The following is a 16,944-nucleotide window of genomic DNA, read 5'->3' on the forward strand; positions in this document are numbered from 1 at the left end:
ATCCTGATTCAAGGCATACTGCCTTCTTGAAGTGAGCTTGTTTCAGCTTCGAATCATGAATCTGATTCAAGGCCAGTGCAATCCAATATCAATGCTTAATCATAATTCAAATTTCATCCAGAATTTGAAATGAATCTGTAATATTCTTATTATTCATGATTCAATTATTCTTCCAAACTAATGCTCCAATCTTACTATTGCCTTAATAATCTATTTCTTTACTCAGTGGACATCCATACATTCTATATATGGATGAAATCTATATATATATAGATTATATAATATATATATATATATAGACTATATAATATATATATTTTGTATAGATTTCTTCTATATATAGAATGTATGGATGTCCACTGAGTATAGAAATAGAGTATTAAGGCAATAGTAAGATTGGAGCATTAGTTTGGAAGAATAATTGAATCATGAATAATAAGAATTTATTTCAAATTCTGGATGAAATTTGAATTATTATTAAGCATTGATATTGGATTGCACTGGCCTTGAATCAGATTATTAATATATATTTTATATTTTCAATATTATTCAAATTGAAATATTCCTTAAAATTCTCCTGTGAATGGCAAATTACTTATTCATTCTCTCCTGTCAAGGCAGTCTATAAACTGTCTCTGTAGCTGTATTAATTGAGTCGAGATCGACCTCTGCTAACCAATAACAGCTTGCAGACTGTCCTGAGAGGGAGCAGTGCATGAGTCACTCGCCATTTGATGAATTAATTAAATCAAATCTGCTCCAGTTCAAACAGCCCTCTATGCTTGCAACACCTCAAATGGAATACAGTTCATATACATCTGAGTAACACATCAATTATTACTTTGAATATCTATTAAAATATTAAATATTATATATTAATATCTATATTAGTTTATTTTCTTTAAAGCTCAATTCCAGAGTATATCATTATGAGCGAAAAATGTAAATAAGAAAACATTATTTTCAATAAAATGCAATGATTTTTATTAAATATTACAAAAATTGAACTTTTAATTTTTAACTTATTATATATTTTTACTTTGAACTGCTATCGTCCTCGATTTGAGCTTCATGAGGCGTAGTCTCTCTGCTCTTGGTCCTGTAAAATATGAAATGTACAGTTTAGTGGGATAACTTAATAGGTTATTATGAGTAAAATATGAAATTTCTCGGTAATCTATTCTCAGAATGCTGATTATGTAGCTTATCAAATCATACAGAGTGTCCCAAAAATACATACATCAGTACTACCACAACCACGGTATTCTATTCTTCAAGGTATATTCTGAATCCTCCATAGTTTTCATGTAATCCGGCATTTAATTTTTTAAAAATAATCACCATATTTATTTAATGGATGAACATTTTCCTTAGAAATTTAGAATGGAATCATGTCTACATTAAAGTTTTAAATTTAAGTTTACTGTCTGAATCATGGTTCAATGGAAATGTGTATGATGAGTAAAATTCAGAGCTTCCAATTCTCAAGAGAATTATGCCTGATTTTGTAAATTCCTATAATAAATTACTGAGATATAGTTATTTTTGTCTTCTAGCTTTGTCTACGTGTCCTCGAAAAAACTTAAGGGCAAGGTACCATATGGTTCTTGGAGTGATATCCATGCCATTTCAAAAATATCATGCAAAAAACTTTTATAAATTGGAGTCTGTTATACATACTGTAACTTTCAGGATAAGTTATTGGTCAAATACTCTACCTTTTGACATACATAAATGAACTTCAACCCCTCATAAGGGGTTGACTTAGGCCTTCAAAAGGACATATCATTCACATTTATGACAGTTTGGCACACTGTCAAACGAGAGAAGGGGAGCATTTCGAGCATCATTTGAAATTAAATGTAACAGATTACTAAATAAATAATCAGTTTTTCAATGTGTTTCGTTATTCATTGAAAAAGTGTTGTTTTAAGTTTTAATACTTTTATCAATCATTTCTATAAAAACTAGAACTAGATCAGCCCCCATTTTTGATAAAAGTATCATAGAACATTTTCATTGATGTCATCATTCTTGTTTAAAAAAGGCCTTTAAAATTATATACCACACATTGGGTGTTTACATTTAAATATTTGAGTTACAACCCCTCATCTCTTTAAAAACTAAAACTTCAATCAGCCGCCATTGTGGATACAAGTATCATAGAACATTCTTATTGATGCCACCTTTCTTGTTTTAATAATACCTTTACAATGATTAACCACACAATGGGTGTTTACATTTCAAATATTCCAGTTACAACCCCCAAGTAAACCCCTTATGAGGGGTTGGAACTCAGTTGTACATTAAAAGGTAGAGTATTCTATCAATAACTTATCCTGGAAGTTACAGTATTATATCTACAACAGTCTCCAAATTATTGAAGGGTTTCCATACATATGACTCACTCTGTATATGTGCATATGTATCGTTGAATTTCAAAGGTTGTTGAAAAACTGTGTTTGAAGGAGGTTCCGTCTTTGGATAGCAGTGATTAGATATTGGATGCAAAAAAGCAAACATGTAGAAGAAATTGGAAAAGAGTATTGGGAGCAAGCGGTGAAGTGGACGAAATGATGGATTCTTCTTTGATTCAAGTAACTGATTTGGAATTTTTCCAGATGTATTGGGACCACTAATTCATGATTATTCCATACTTTTTCATCAATAACAAAAAATCATGGTTAGAAATGATCCCCTAAATAATTTACGTTGTAATTTCAAACAATAAAAAATTGTTCACTCACCTTCTCAACAACCTTGTTCTGGCTTGTTGAAACCATTTCGACGCCAACGATTCATATTTCACTTCAATTGCAATGTCACCAAAAAACGTTTGAACAGCAACTGTAACAAAATTGGATAAGAAATAATATAGCAATACATTGATATATACAGTCATAGTGATAGTATAGCAAACAATGGGCTACTAGATCACCTTATTTTACATAATAGGTGGCAAATTAAAAATTGCATCAATATTATTGAACTCATGATGAAATATACCTCTTGGAGATTACCAACATCTTTAATTCTCTTAAAATGTAAACAAATGTTTTTTTTTTCAAACTTCAACCCATATAATCATAAGTCAGAATTTATTCAAGAGAAACACAGAATCCTATTGATGCAAAAATACTGCAAAATTGCCACAAAAAAATTCTAATAAAATAACATTCTCGTATGGTATGAAAATGAAAATATTTTAGCAAAACCTTGATCCCCCGCATCAATGAGCAAGAAGCAGCATAGGTTCAGCCTTACAATAGACCATAAGAATTATTGTTATGCTCTTAATTGTAGAACTAGTTATAGCCTAATAGATAATTTTATGACAAAAAATAGCATTTCAATGCTATAGATAATTTTGATTTAATTTCTTAAATGCTCTTGTCTCAAAATTTCAAATTTTAGAATTATTGATTCTTGTTCTAAGGTACAGTTCCAATGTTGGATATGTTACAAGAAGTTTGACGAATGAGTGAACTGGCAGAAGTGTTAACCGCGGCTAGAATGCCACCTTTAATCCTAGTGTTGTGATTACCAGAATAGTCCAGTCACTATATATATAGTGCTTGCAATTTAAATTGTAGTTCTGATTTCTTAATATATTGTGCGGATACAGAAGAAAAATCCAGAACCAATTTTTCATGCAAAATTTCCTTTACTAGATACAGAGTGGCCCAAAAACTTGTATTTTCAGTTATTTGTTCAGTTCTCAGCTACTTCCAACATATCCAGTAATCGGACAGAAGAACTCGCTGTAGCCTTTTTTTAAGATTATGAAATTCTGAATAAATGATATTATTCTCAACTCTCCAATGAGTACTGAGTTGAATTTTCCAAGAACGAGTAAAATTTTGAGAAGAAATTAATTTTGATGAATTTCAGTTTTTGATCATCAATATCATCCAATTGTTCCCATTTAAATGAGAAATTCGAATTCTCTCTGGTCGTGATTTTGTGCTCCACAATCTGAGATCAGGTAGAGTGCTCTATCTCATATAGATTGTAATATTACATTTTTTCTCGATTGGAATCGAATCTTCAATTCAAGATCTATAAAACTTTATAGTAAATATCAGATTAATCCATTACGGACAACTTTTTGACTGAGAATTTATCGTAAATGATTGTGTTGCATGTTCCATGGTTTCACCGAGGCTGAGTTGACAGAATTAACAGATAAATGGATTATTTAAATAGAGATGATATATAAAAATTTAAAATAATAGTTTCAAAATAAAGTTTTATTGAGAACAAATGTAAAATGTGAATTCTAAACTTGTAATTTATAATTTTTTGGTGATGTGTCTGTGAAGTCGTCACTGGTTTGAGTTGTCTTTGCTCTGTTCTTTGTGCTGGCCTTCTCTCTAAAAATGATGGCTGGCTATGTGTGTTGTAATTTGGTGCTCTCTGAATATTTTTCTGTTTAAGTGAATTTTTAATGATTTAAATTGAGTTTTGAACAGTTTATAGTGTTCTATTTTGTCTATAATTTGTTTCTTGTGTATACAAGCCTATAGCCATTGTTTTTTCAACTACATAATTGGATAAGTATTTAGCTTGTAGTGACTTTAGATGCTTAGGTGTGTAAGGTATTGTTCTTTGTGTATTTGTATAGTATATTGCCAAAATTCTTCTGAAGATTATAGGTTGGTTTGCTCTGAAAACTGGATTTCTCATTCATAGGCGATAGATCCATTCATAGTTTATCAAGAATCTATTACGTTGGAGCTGATAACTATCCTTAGGTTAATAGGTGAAACATGCTATCCAACCGATTTAGGAGAAATTGGTAGCACGGCAAATGTTACCCCTGTGGTGGGACCGAATTACAAAATAAATATGTCCCAAATGGTACACCATGAAATCCCTGGTTATAGAAATTATGTTTAGGATAGATGTCTTGATAGGTTATGAATGGTATACTGCTGAGTGGGAAATCGGTCAAGAGAGATCAAGTCCTAATGAATATATTATCTGTGCAGACTAGCAAAATGGCAAACATTAAAAATGATCTGAATCTTATAGCATTCTTAACACAAAAGTTTGATGAGCAAAATGCTAGGTTTGATGAGCAAAATGCTAGGTTTGATGAGCTAAATGCTAGATTTGATGAGCAAAATGTTAAGTTTGATAAGAAAAATGCTAAGATTGATAATTTGAAACAAGATCAAAGTGCTAGGTTTGATGATATGAAGCAAGAATGTACTAGTATAAGACTAGAGCAGGTTAGTATAAACCTTCTATTGAAAGATGCACATGAGACATTGATTAAAAATCATAAAGATGAAAGCAAATTGAAGCATGATAATAGTAGTGTTAAGATACAAGATCAACTCATTCAAGTTTCTGACAATGTAGGCCTAGTTACTGTTGAAAAAGTCAACCCTAATGAGATAGTAGAATTGAGTAAAGAAGTAGGTAGGGAGTTGTCTTCACTGAAAGTCAACTATCATGAAAGTAATATTGCTACATTGAAGGTTAGGAAAACTATAAACAAAGTGAATGATTACATGAGACAGGTTTCTGTAGAGGTTAGGAACAATGTAAACAAAATGAATCTTGCTTTGAATCAAGTTGATGAATTCAACTTTCAACTGAAAATTGAAAAGGTGTATGCAAAGCATTATCTAGTGAACATCACTGACTTTTGTGAGCAAAATGGCTTTGTTGAAACAAATGAACCCATGAATAAAATCATGTTCTTGAAGAAAACAAAGCACAAAGTTTCCATTGATGTGTTAGTATTCAAAGGTTGTTTCAAGTTGCTTATTTACAAGATGATGACTGTGAATCACATGATGAAAGGGTATTCCCCAGCACTATGTTATGATTAGGAATCCTGTGTTATGCCGGGATTCAGAATAGCATAATCGCTATGCAGTGTATGGTAAGAGTCCATAATTGTGTCTTTTTTCTTTCCTGTAGCCTATTTTTCTTGGCCATTAATCTTTTCAAATTTCGATTCTTTCCTGTCTTTGTGTAATGTTCAGTAAAATTCTTCTATGATGCATATATTAACCAATCTTGTCCATAGTCATTTAAATTTGTATTTTTTCTGAAATAATTTTGGAAGTTAAAATAGTAGCTTATTTTCCTAATCTTTAAATTGTTGATAAAACTTAACTTTTCTAAAATCTATCCATTGTAGTGTAAATAATTGTTTGTGGTATATTTTTTCATCATGTATTACATATTTTATTATGTCTATTTTTCTTGTCAAGTATCATATTAGGTAACTAGGTTTTTCAGAGCAAATTTATGTCCCATTTTCTCATTTTCAGTATATTTTATTAAATATACTTCCTTATGAAAGTTCAGTACTGACATGTAGGATAGGCTCTAATTAATCTTTCTCTTCTTTGTATTATTTAGGAAATTTATTTACCCAATTTTCTTTTTCTCTTGTTTGTATTTTTTAGGGAACTTATTTACCCATTATCCATCTTGATCGTCTTTGTATTGTAATCTTAAAATGTTTGTACTTATTATACAGTTTTCAAATTCTGAATTTATTTAAAAAATAAATGGTTCAATTTAGAACATGCTGAAATTTAATCTTATGTATAAATTCTTTTGTTATAATAATAAACCTTAAAATTTGAAAGTATTAAGGAATTGTGTCACCATATATATGAGATGTATTAATGAAAGTTAACTTGAATAATAATGTTTTCATTAAATAAAAACGTCTTGTCATATTATTAATTGAAATGACTTAAAGGTTAAAATTTCACTAAAGTTTTTGTAATTGATGTCTTTTTCTATTTTTTTTTTTTAAACTGTTTATTCTATAAATTTTGATATGATTGATTATCGTTTGAAATGGATGCTGGAGTGTATGTAGAATTTTTAGTGGGGTTTGCTGATTAGAATTTTGCTGGTATGTGATTGTTTTTTGAGATGGAAACCCATTATTGCCTAAAGAAGGAATAACAGAGGTTATGACTTAGAGAGGCAGTAATGAGATAATATTTTTTGTGTTGATTACTAATGTTGATTGCCATAGATGCAGATTACTTATGTATATTGATTGCCTTTGAAGCAAAATATTATTGATGTTTTGAATGTTTTCTTGTTTAATGATTGATAGTAAAGTTTTGTCATGAAATGTAGTTTGTGTTTAGAACATTGAAAAGTCGAAATAAACTATAGTATCCAACAAAGGATGATTAATAATATTGAATAATTTGCTTTTTATAAAATATTTGAACAATGAATAAATGAAAATGAAATTATTTTTTTTCTATTAAAATTTTGTAATTGATGTCTCCAAATTTCACAATATATGTATTGCTGAATGTATAATAAGATGTTAACAAATTTCAATTTTATATTGATTATATACTTAGAAATAATTTTCATGTGTATTAGATTGTATTGATAGCCTAATCAAAATTTTCCTTTTAGTTTATAAGCATTTCAAGATAACAGGTACAGCATGGACATTAATATTGAAATAATTATCACGTGAATCTCGAAATTGACGACAAGTGAATGCCATGAAGAGTGTTAAGAACATTTGGGTGATTTTCGAACTAGTGTGACTCATCAATTGAATATCTACACCAATATCTACACTGATGTCTACACCAATATCTACGCTGATGCCTACATCAATGTCAACGCCAATATCTACACTAATATCTACACTAATATCTACACCAATAACTACGCCAATATCTACACTGATGCCTATGCCAATATCAACGCCAATATCTGCTCTGATGTCAACATCAACGCCAATATCAACGCCAATATCTACGCTGATGCCTACACAAATATCTACACCAATAACTATGCCAATATCTATGCTGATGCCTACACCAATATCAACGCCAATATCTACACTAATATCTACACTAATAACTACGCCACTATCTACGCTGATGCCTACACCAATATCAACGCCAATATCTGCTCTGATGTCAATATCTACACCAATAACTACGCCAATATCTGCTCTGATGTCAATGTGAACGCCAATATCAACGCCAATATCTACACTAATATCTACACTAATATCTACACCAATAACTACGCCGATGCCTGTGCTGATGCCAATGCCAATATCTACGCTGATGCCTACGCCGATGCCAATGCCTGTGCCAATGTTGATGACAATACCAACGCTTATTGCTGACCATGTAACTCAAACTTCAACACTACTACATTACCTGGAGGTAATTGCCATCCATGTTCACGTTTGCAACTTTGAATTCAGAATAACAGTCACAGTATCATGAAAGAATTGATTCAAAAATCCTCTCCTAAATTATTCCTGTATGCAGAACTCTAAACCTTGAAAGCTGAAAATATCAAAAAACCAAACCTTACCTAAATTAATCCTCACCTAAGTTAATCCTGTATGCAGCGTCTATCTCTTTTCCAAAAAACAAATTACATTGTCATTTCAAGCCTGAAATGTACATTGTATAATTACAAATATGATACAAAATTTACGTGACTCTGTATCGAGTTTGGTATGCAGCCGTCTACTACAAGCATGAGGCAATGCTAATTGAGATGTCATCTGTATCGAGTTTGGTATGCAGCCGTCTACTACAAGCATGAGGCAATGCTAACTGAGATGTCACCTGTATCGAGTTTGATATGCATCAGTCGACTACAAGCATCAGCCCAACACTACGTGCATCCAGATCAGCCCAACACTACGAGTATTCGGATCAGCCCAACACTGATGTCATCACACTGGAGTCACACTTAACTGAAAATCATACTGAGTGCCTTAACGGACTGTTTTCCAAAATTTGCATCGATAAAATCAACCGCGTCAATAGTGAAAGAAATGAACATTTTTTGATTTATTGAAATTTTATGTGAAAATTAAATATAACAATTCATCAATTCATAAAAAAAAAATAATAATAAATTTTTTATTCAACATACTAAATTTTTTTTTATGCAATAAAAATTGAATTTTTCTATCTATTAAATTTATGTGCAATTTCAAAAAACTATTCTTTATATATTAAACTTTCTGTTGAGATATTTTCCTTTAAATTATAAAGCTAAATCAAAAGTAATTTTGATATTCTATACTTTGAAATATTGTTTGGAAACATATAACAAATGCTATTGATGAATTTTTATAATAATTTTCAATATTATAGGACAACATGTAATGTTCTTATAGAAAAATTGTTACTGTTCTCGAATTTACAATTCAAAAATTTCCATTTGGGTCAATGTAATTTTTTTCTTTAAATTTTCAAACAGTAAAATTTTTTATGTCAAGAGGGGGGTATTTGTAATATTACATTTTTTCTCAATTGGAATCGAATCTTCAATTCGAGATCTATAAAACTTTATAGTAAATATCAGAGTAATTGATTACGGACAACTTTTTGACTGAGAATTTATCGTAAATGATTGTGTTGCATGTTCCATGGTGTCACCGAGGCTGAGTTGACAGAATTAACAGATAAATGGATTATTTAAATAGAGATGATATATAAAAATTTAAAATAATAGTTTCAAAATAAAGTTTTATTGAGAACAAATGTAAAATGTGAATTCTAAACTTGTAATTTATAATTTTTTGGTGACGTGTCCGTGAAGTCGTCACTGGTTTGAGTTGTCTTTGCTCTGTTCTTTGTGCTGGCCTTCTCTCTAAAAATGATGGCTGGCTATGTGTGTTGTAATTTGGTGCTCTCTGAATATTTTTCTGTTTAAGTGAATTTTTAATGTTTTAAATTGAGTTTTGAACAGTTTATAGTGTTCTATTTTGTCTATAATTTGTTTCTTGTGTATACAAGCCTATAGCCATTGTTTTTTCAACTACATAATTGGATAAGTATTTAGCTTGTAGTGACTTTAGATGCTTAGGTGTGTAAGGTATTGTTCTTTGTGTATTTGTATAGTATATTGCCAAAATTCTTCTGAAGATTATAAGTTGGTTTGCTCTGAAAACTGGATTTCTCATTCATAGGCAATAGATCCATTCATAGTTTATCAAGAATCTATTACGTTGGAGCCAATAACTATCCTTAGGTTAATAGGTGAAACATGCTATCCAACCGATTTAGGAGAAATTGGTAGCACGGCAAGATTTGAATGGTAAAAATCAGAAGATATTGATAATCAAAAACTAAAATTCAACAAAGTTGATTTTTTCCTTGAAATTTTACTCATTTTTGAAAAATTGTAACTCAGTACGGTTCTCTTATTAAAGATAAAGAGTTCCGAGTGGTCTCATTTTTTTCAGAATTCCATCATCTGAAAAAGGCGAGAACGAATTTCTCTGTCCGATTAGGTACTGGATTTGTAGGAAATAACTGAAAACTGGATAAATAATCAGAAACACAAGGTTTTTGGGCCACTCTGTATCTTTATAGCACAAGACTACTCTTGAATAATACATAAAAATAGAAATCTAAGAAAAATAGGAATAGTATAATATAGAAATAATATTCTAATATTTTTATTTATAAGAAAAATATAATCATGAAAATATTGGTTGGTTCTGAACTTATCTATCCATTTGTGGATACAATCTCAAATAATATAAATATAATTGGGAAACAATAGCAGGCTTTCCCAAAACTATTTTATTGCCAAATATTGATACCTAGGTAATGGATAATGTCCCAAAATGTTTTTAAGTTTTTACTGCTGAAAGTTCAAGTTTAAATTTCATTGATGTATCAAAAAATATAGTTATTAAAAATCAGAAATAGAATATAAACTGCCAGCAGGTCCCCTTTTTCATGTCTATATTGACTGGACTAATATGGTTGCAACTTTGAGCAAGCTATTGTGAACGCATTACTGTACTGGGAAAAAACATACCTATAGTCTTTTTTCTTTAGGGCTACTCTTGAATAATACATAAAAATATAAATCTAAGAAAAATAGGAATAGTACCTATAATATAGAAATAATATTCTAATATTTTTATTTTTAAGAAAAATATGCTAATTTTAAAATGGTACTTGAATTTCTGTTTGTTTTTATTCGTACATAGGTACCTACAGGTATGGTTTGAAAAACAAATATGGTTTGAAAATACATCTACTACAGTGCAGTGTAAATATGGCCTAAAACGCTAACCTTGCTAACATATAAATTAACATACAATAAAAATAAGTAACATCCATATTTACATAACCAAAAATGTCATATATTCGACTATAAAGGAATACGGTAGCCTACTTACTCAGTATGCATTTCGATATCTCACTCCCATGAAATGGAGTTTTTGTGTTCCCGTTTGATGCACGGCCAGTATATGAGAATTATTTCATGGCCAGCTCATCAATCATTAATCTTCTCAAGATATTATTGACACATTGGCCAATATTAGCGCTCCCCACTGTCCTCATATGCTTTATCTAAAAAAATCAAAACAATTTTATTAGTACTGTGTAAAATGATCAGTCATAAATGGTTTGCGAAATGAAGGACATTCATTCCGCAAAAACGTTATTTTTGAGTGGAGCTCAGTTCTGTTTAACTTATAGTAAGATTATTCTAGGAAAGAAGCTGAAAGAAATCTACGATGTCTCTCAGATGACGTTCCAAAAATGATGCAGTAAAATGCGCGCGTGGGGGCCCTGCACTCTTAGACTCCCTATGTTCAATACAAATTAACAGAAAATTTCATAACTATACTCACTATAGGGGTTATATTTCCTATTAGTTGAAGAGATCCAAACATACAGTTACAGTATTTGACAATTCAATGTTATGTCTTCATGTAATCACGATTTCCACGGTTTGAGTTAATTTTAAAGAATAATGGTCATTAAATTTTCTCAGCATTGAACTTTACACAAGTTCTATCCTTTCAAGATACAAGGTTATTATTAAATATTCAGTTATATTCCTTCCAAAACCTTGCGAATTCTAATAAACATTGAAGTTGAAAATATTTTACTAATTCTGTTGAATATCCAAACAAATTTTGCGTTGGGAATAATCGATTCATGTCATCATAATGTCTCTAAAAGAAAAAAGTTATAAATTTGATAAGAGATCCTTTTCTATTCATTGGAAATTGTATCGGTAGATGCGTTCCTTTTTTGAATTAAAAGTTTAAAATACTCCTCTGAAACACTTTGTATAACAAGGCATGAGCATAATGTACCATACCTAGATTGTAAACCACATCGTCTTTGACTTTGGTGTAGGCTACTTATCGGATAATACACTAAATGGATAAATAACTAATTGAATGAATAAATCAAGACATACCTATATAATATTTTTTCGTTGGGGCTGTTCTTAAATAGAAATAAAAAATAAAACTCCAAGTACCCTTTTTTTAAATTGTTTATTTACGAAATGTTTCGACCTTGATACCATTATCATGTGATTGAATAAAATAAAATGAATAAAAAATAACATTGAATAGATACTATTACAAGCTTCTTATTTCTGATCATAGCTAGTACATTCATATGATTTTTCAAACTGTTAATTTTGAATTTATATTTAATAATGATAATAATAATAATAATACTGAGGATGATGCCCACATAAGCTTAGGCTTGTGCGTGGGTAATGAGTGAGAGGGATGATGATGAGAGGTGACTACTTTTTAGTTAGTCAAGACCGTCGGCTTATCGTCTCCTCTGAAAGACCATATCTATGTGATTGTGCTGTGGTCAAAAACTTTTGCCCCCGGTCGAGATTAGAACTTTTTCCAGAACTGATTTTCCAGACTAGGACTATAAATTTTAAATTTATATTTGCATGATTTTATCAAAAATAGGGTTATTGATGTCCAATTGAATTAAATTTATTATTTTATCTCTTATTAATTTTGCCGGCGCATAAATGTGAAATTCGTCTTTAACATTCAGTGCAGGTTTCAGGGCCCCAGTTTTACACTTATATTTCCATGATTAAACAGAGATAAAATAATAAATTCAGTTCAATTGGACATCAATAATCCTTTTTTTATAAAATCATGCAAATTCAACTGGATGGCTCGTTAGAGTAAGTGATAATTAGACCGGTTCATTATCACTTACTCTAACTAGCCATCCAGTTGAATTTGCATGATTTTATAAAAAAAGGATTATTGATGTCCAATTGAACTGAATTTATTATTTTATCTCAGTTTAATCATGGAAATATAAGTGTAAAACTGGGGCCCTGAAACCTGCACTGGAATGTTAAAGACGAATTTCACATTTATGCGCCGGCAAAATTAATAAGAGGTAAAATAATAAATTTAATTCAATTGGACATCAATAACCCTATTTTTGATAAAATCATGCAAATATAAATTTAAAATTTATAGTCCTAGTCTGGAAAATCATATCAATGTACTAGCATAAGTGATCAGGAATAAGTAGCTTGTGATAGTATTTATTTAATGCTATTTTCTATTCAATTACATGATAATGGCATCATGGCCAAAACATGTCGTAGGTATATTAAAAATTTTAAAAAAGTGTACTTAGATTTTTATTTTTTATTTCTATTCAAGAAATATTTATTATATAAAATATTATATATTGCTGGAGTTACTCACAAACGATTTTCTCCTCCCATTCTGACTGGAAATTGTCCATCTCTCTCAATGGAAGTAAAGATTATCTGATGATATTTCCTCATCTATGCAAGCTCTTGTTATTTCACTGCTGTTTGGACTCGCTTCTTCGCTGTAATAGAAACAATAACTGAAATTAGGTCATGATTTTTTTAATTAAAGATAGCAATTAAATTAGAAAAATTCTCGTAACTTTGGTACCGTATTACTATTAAAAAAATGAGTTGATTGAAATTAGGGATTCAATATTAAAAGGGAAAAGAAAATGTCAAAAGTTTCCTGATAACATAAAATGAAGCTTGATTGATTAATTACTTTATTTATGTAGATTACAATATATACTGGCTTATAGGCCTACACTAAACTTATACAATAGCTTACAATACAGCAAAGTTTTAGATGAATTTACATAACATAAACTTAGAAAAAAATTATTGAACTGTACAATGGTATGAAAAAAAATCAATTTGGAATAACTACCTATACAAGATAATATTGTAATGCATCTACATAAATTGGCGGAGCTTTGGACATATCAATGTCCATTCTTTGGAAAGAATATTAAAAATATCCTTCCCAGTAACTCTCTACCAAGTGATCAAAGATTATAAAAACAAGGAGTGTCCTATTCAGGAATATTGTATCCCAAATTCAAATTCCAAAAGCAGTGAACAACTAGTGTTCAAAATTTGAATATTTTTCATAAAATGGGATAGACATAGAACATTTTTGAAGAGAAAATAACTGTGGATTCATTCAACTATAGGTATTTTCTTAATAAGCTATCAGACTGAGTGAAAGATCAAAAGCGATTGCATGAAATTTTGATTCATTCTAACTCAACATTAAAAATAGAGTTGATACTATTTCAAATAATTTGTAGATAAATAAGAAGTGGGCAATATTTGTAAATTATTTAAAAATTGAGAAAATTATAAAGAAAGACGACTTCATTTCCAAATCTATTTGAAACTTCTGACAATACTGGATCTGACGACATCAAATAAGAATTTTCAAAACAATTTTGTTTCCAATACAATAAATCAAGTTGGTACCGTAATAAAAAAATATGGTTGTAGTTTTCATTTACCTGCACTGACACTGTAGACTCAGGAGCAGACACAGTAACGAAGAGGAACGAAGACAAAAATGAAGAACACAGGAAACAGGAGAAACAACAGATAGAAACTCAATAATTAAAACAAACCTATACACTACAACTAACTATCTCACTGGATTACTGGAGCGCACTGTGCGATATGTCATCCACTTTAAAGCTTTAAAGTTTAAACCGTAGTGAAAAGTGAACTAACAAACAGAAATTCTCGAATGGAAGAACTCTTGTCTTGTCTCAGAAATTCAAAACCAAACCATCATCCCCTCTCCACTTCGTACCTTGGAGTTGGCCGTTGGACACACTATAGCACGTATAGTGGAGAAATATAGTGGTGACTGGAAAATAGAAAGTAGAAAGTAGGTGCATGTGCGTTTGTGTATGTGTGGGACTGTATGTGTGTGTGAGTGAGAGAGAGTGAAAGTGTGAGTGAGTGAGAGAGTGGGTGTGAGAAAGTGTGTGTTAGAGGGAGAGAGAGTGAGTGAGTGAAGGAGACTGTTAGAGGGCGAGTGTTGGATTCCTGTTTTCAGCCCAAAATGTCACTGACAAAAAGCTGTCTTCCCTTTTGTTTGAAAATTGAATAGGGTAGTGCAAATTCCTGACCATGAAACAAAACATTTTTTGTTGCATGTTCTATCCTTCAGCAGAAAACTGGAAACATGCTACATGGACTGCTATATAGATCGCTGATTGAGAAGCTCTATCAAATATAAGAAGCAGTTAATATTTTAATTGAATTAAAGTTACGTTAAGTACAATGATCCAGTAGTCACCTTCCTTTTTGAAATGGCTTCCCCTTTTGGCATCCACTGGTTTAATCGCGACTTTAGTATTTTAAAAGAACAAATATTAACTGAACCAATGAATAGGCTCAGAACCCGTCTCCCTTAACAATACAATTATTTTGAAACTGCCCGATCTGTGACAGAATAACTGTATTATAAAACGAAACTAAATCTAGCCTTTTTCACTGGATCAGCCGGACTTAACTTACAGTCCTAACGAACGAGCTCTCTCCAAAAGTTAAAATTTGGGTATTAATATAAACTCAGTCAATGCCAAACATGAGAGCCATTTCAAGTACATATTTTTATCTGTCGCACAAGTGGCACGTTTGTTATTAGAAACAAAAGAGGAGCTACGTTAAATTTTGACAACAAATGAAATAAACAATCTTTCTGTCGATGACAAAGATTGTTCAAAGACAAAAACACTGTCAATTGAATTTTTTTTATTTGAAAACTCTAAAATCAATATGAGATGAATATATGATTCATATTTATGTCCCATATGACCAGGTGACACATCAACCATCCCGCTGAAAGACTCGTCCCTGACGAGTCTGTAGTCAAGAGGGGAACAACAATTAAAAAAAATAATTAAACAAAATGATATACTTCGGAAACAGACGTGTGCCTGATTGACTTGATAATGCTACTATACATTGAAATCAAACATTCACATAGAAAGGTAGGTTACTCAAACTAAATTACAAAGATGAAATCCAACAACCACATTGGAAAGTAGTCTACTCAAATTGATTTGAATGAATGAATGAATGAATTGAATGAATTTGAATGAATGAATGAATGAATTTATCTATTGACAAAAAACAAATTACAAATACAAAATTCTTATGCAGACTGAAGCAACAAAGTGCAAAAAACAATATATACAAAATTTGACACAATACAACTTTTAATATTATCAAATAAAAATACTTGTAAGCCTATCTTGGCCTAATAATAGCACCTTATTAACTTTTTTTGGCACTGCCGGCAGAAGTACAACTTGAGCGCCAGCAGTGAGTTCTATTTTGCAAGGAAAAGCATTTTCTATTTTCAGCATTTACAGCAATAGATTCAATACAAAAAACAAAAGAATAGAAAAAAAATAAATTTGTAAATGAATAGCTTAAAATGAAAGGATAAAATAAAAGAGATAATTTTTATTTATAGACAAAAAAGAGTTTTGTAAGGCTTTAAATTTTAGACAATTTAATTTGAGTTTAAAGATGGAAAGATTAAATAAATAAAGATGAATAAATAAAGATGAATTCACTCATGACATAAAAAAAAGTTAACGTGAGATACTAGTCTTTTCGAAATCAATCTTAAAAAGGCAAATTGAATAAATAAATGAATGAACTAAAGATGAGAATACATTTTTAGGACAATAAGCATTCAATCACAACAAAGAGATAAAAGCACTTGGCTTTTGATGCATCAAAAATAGAGCAACATATAATAGGACAAATATTACCATCATAATATTAGAAAATAGAAAAAACTATCCTAAAACG

General features: G+C 30.5%; 2 long non-coding RNA genes across 3 annotated transcripts in view; both read right to left on the reverse strand.

The window, feature by feature from the left end:
* Nucleotides 1–15,662, reverse strand: part of LOC120354821 — a 33,185-nt gene extending 17,523 nt beyond the window's left edge. Inside the window, exon 1 of the long non-coding RNA XR_005573224.1 lies at nt 15,416–15,662. This is a non-coding gene — a long non-coding RNA (uncharacterized LOC120354821). The remainder of the gene's footprint in view (nt 1–15,415) is intronic.
* On the reverse strand, nt 971–15,022 carry LOC120354820. 2 transcript variants are annotated; one of them, XR_005573223.1, is made up of 5 exons: nt 14,619–15,022; nt 13,511–13,640; nt 11,186–11,360; nt 2,748–2,847; nt 971–1,099 (listed from the first exon to the last, which is right to left on the reverse strand). It is a non-coding gene; the product is annotated as an uncharacterized LOC120354820 (long non-coding RNA). The 2 variants fall into 2 exon arrangements; XR_005573222.1 differs by lacking the exons at nt 13,511–13,640; nt 14,619–15,022 and having other exon boundaries at nt 11,186–11,890.
* Nucleotides 15,663–16,944: the final 1,282 nt, after the last annotated feature.

Source organism: Nilaparvata lugens, chromosome X, assembly GCF_014356525.2.
Source record: "Nilaparvata lugens isolate BPH chromosome X, ASM1435652v1, whole genome shotgun sequence".
In the NCBI taxonomy this organism is placed as follows: Eukaryota; Metazoa; Arthropoda; class Insecta; order Hemiptera; family Delphacidae; genus Nilaparvata; species Nilaparvata lugens.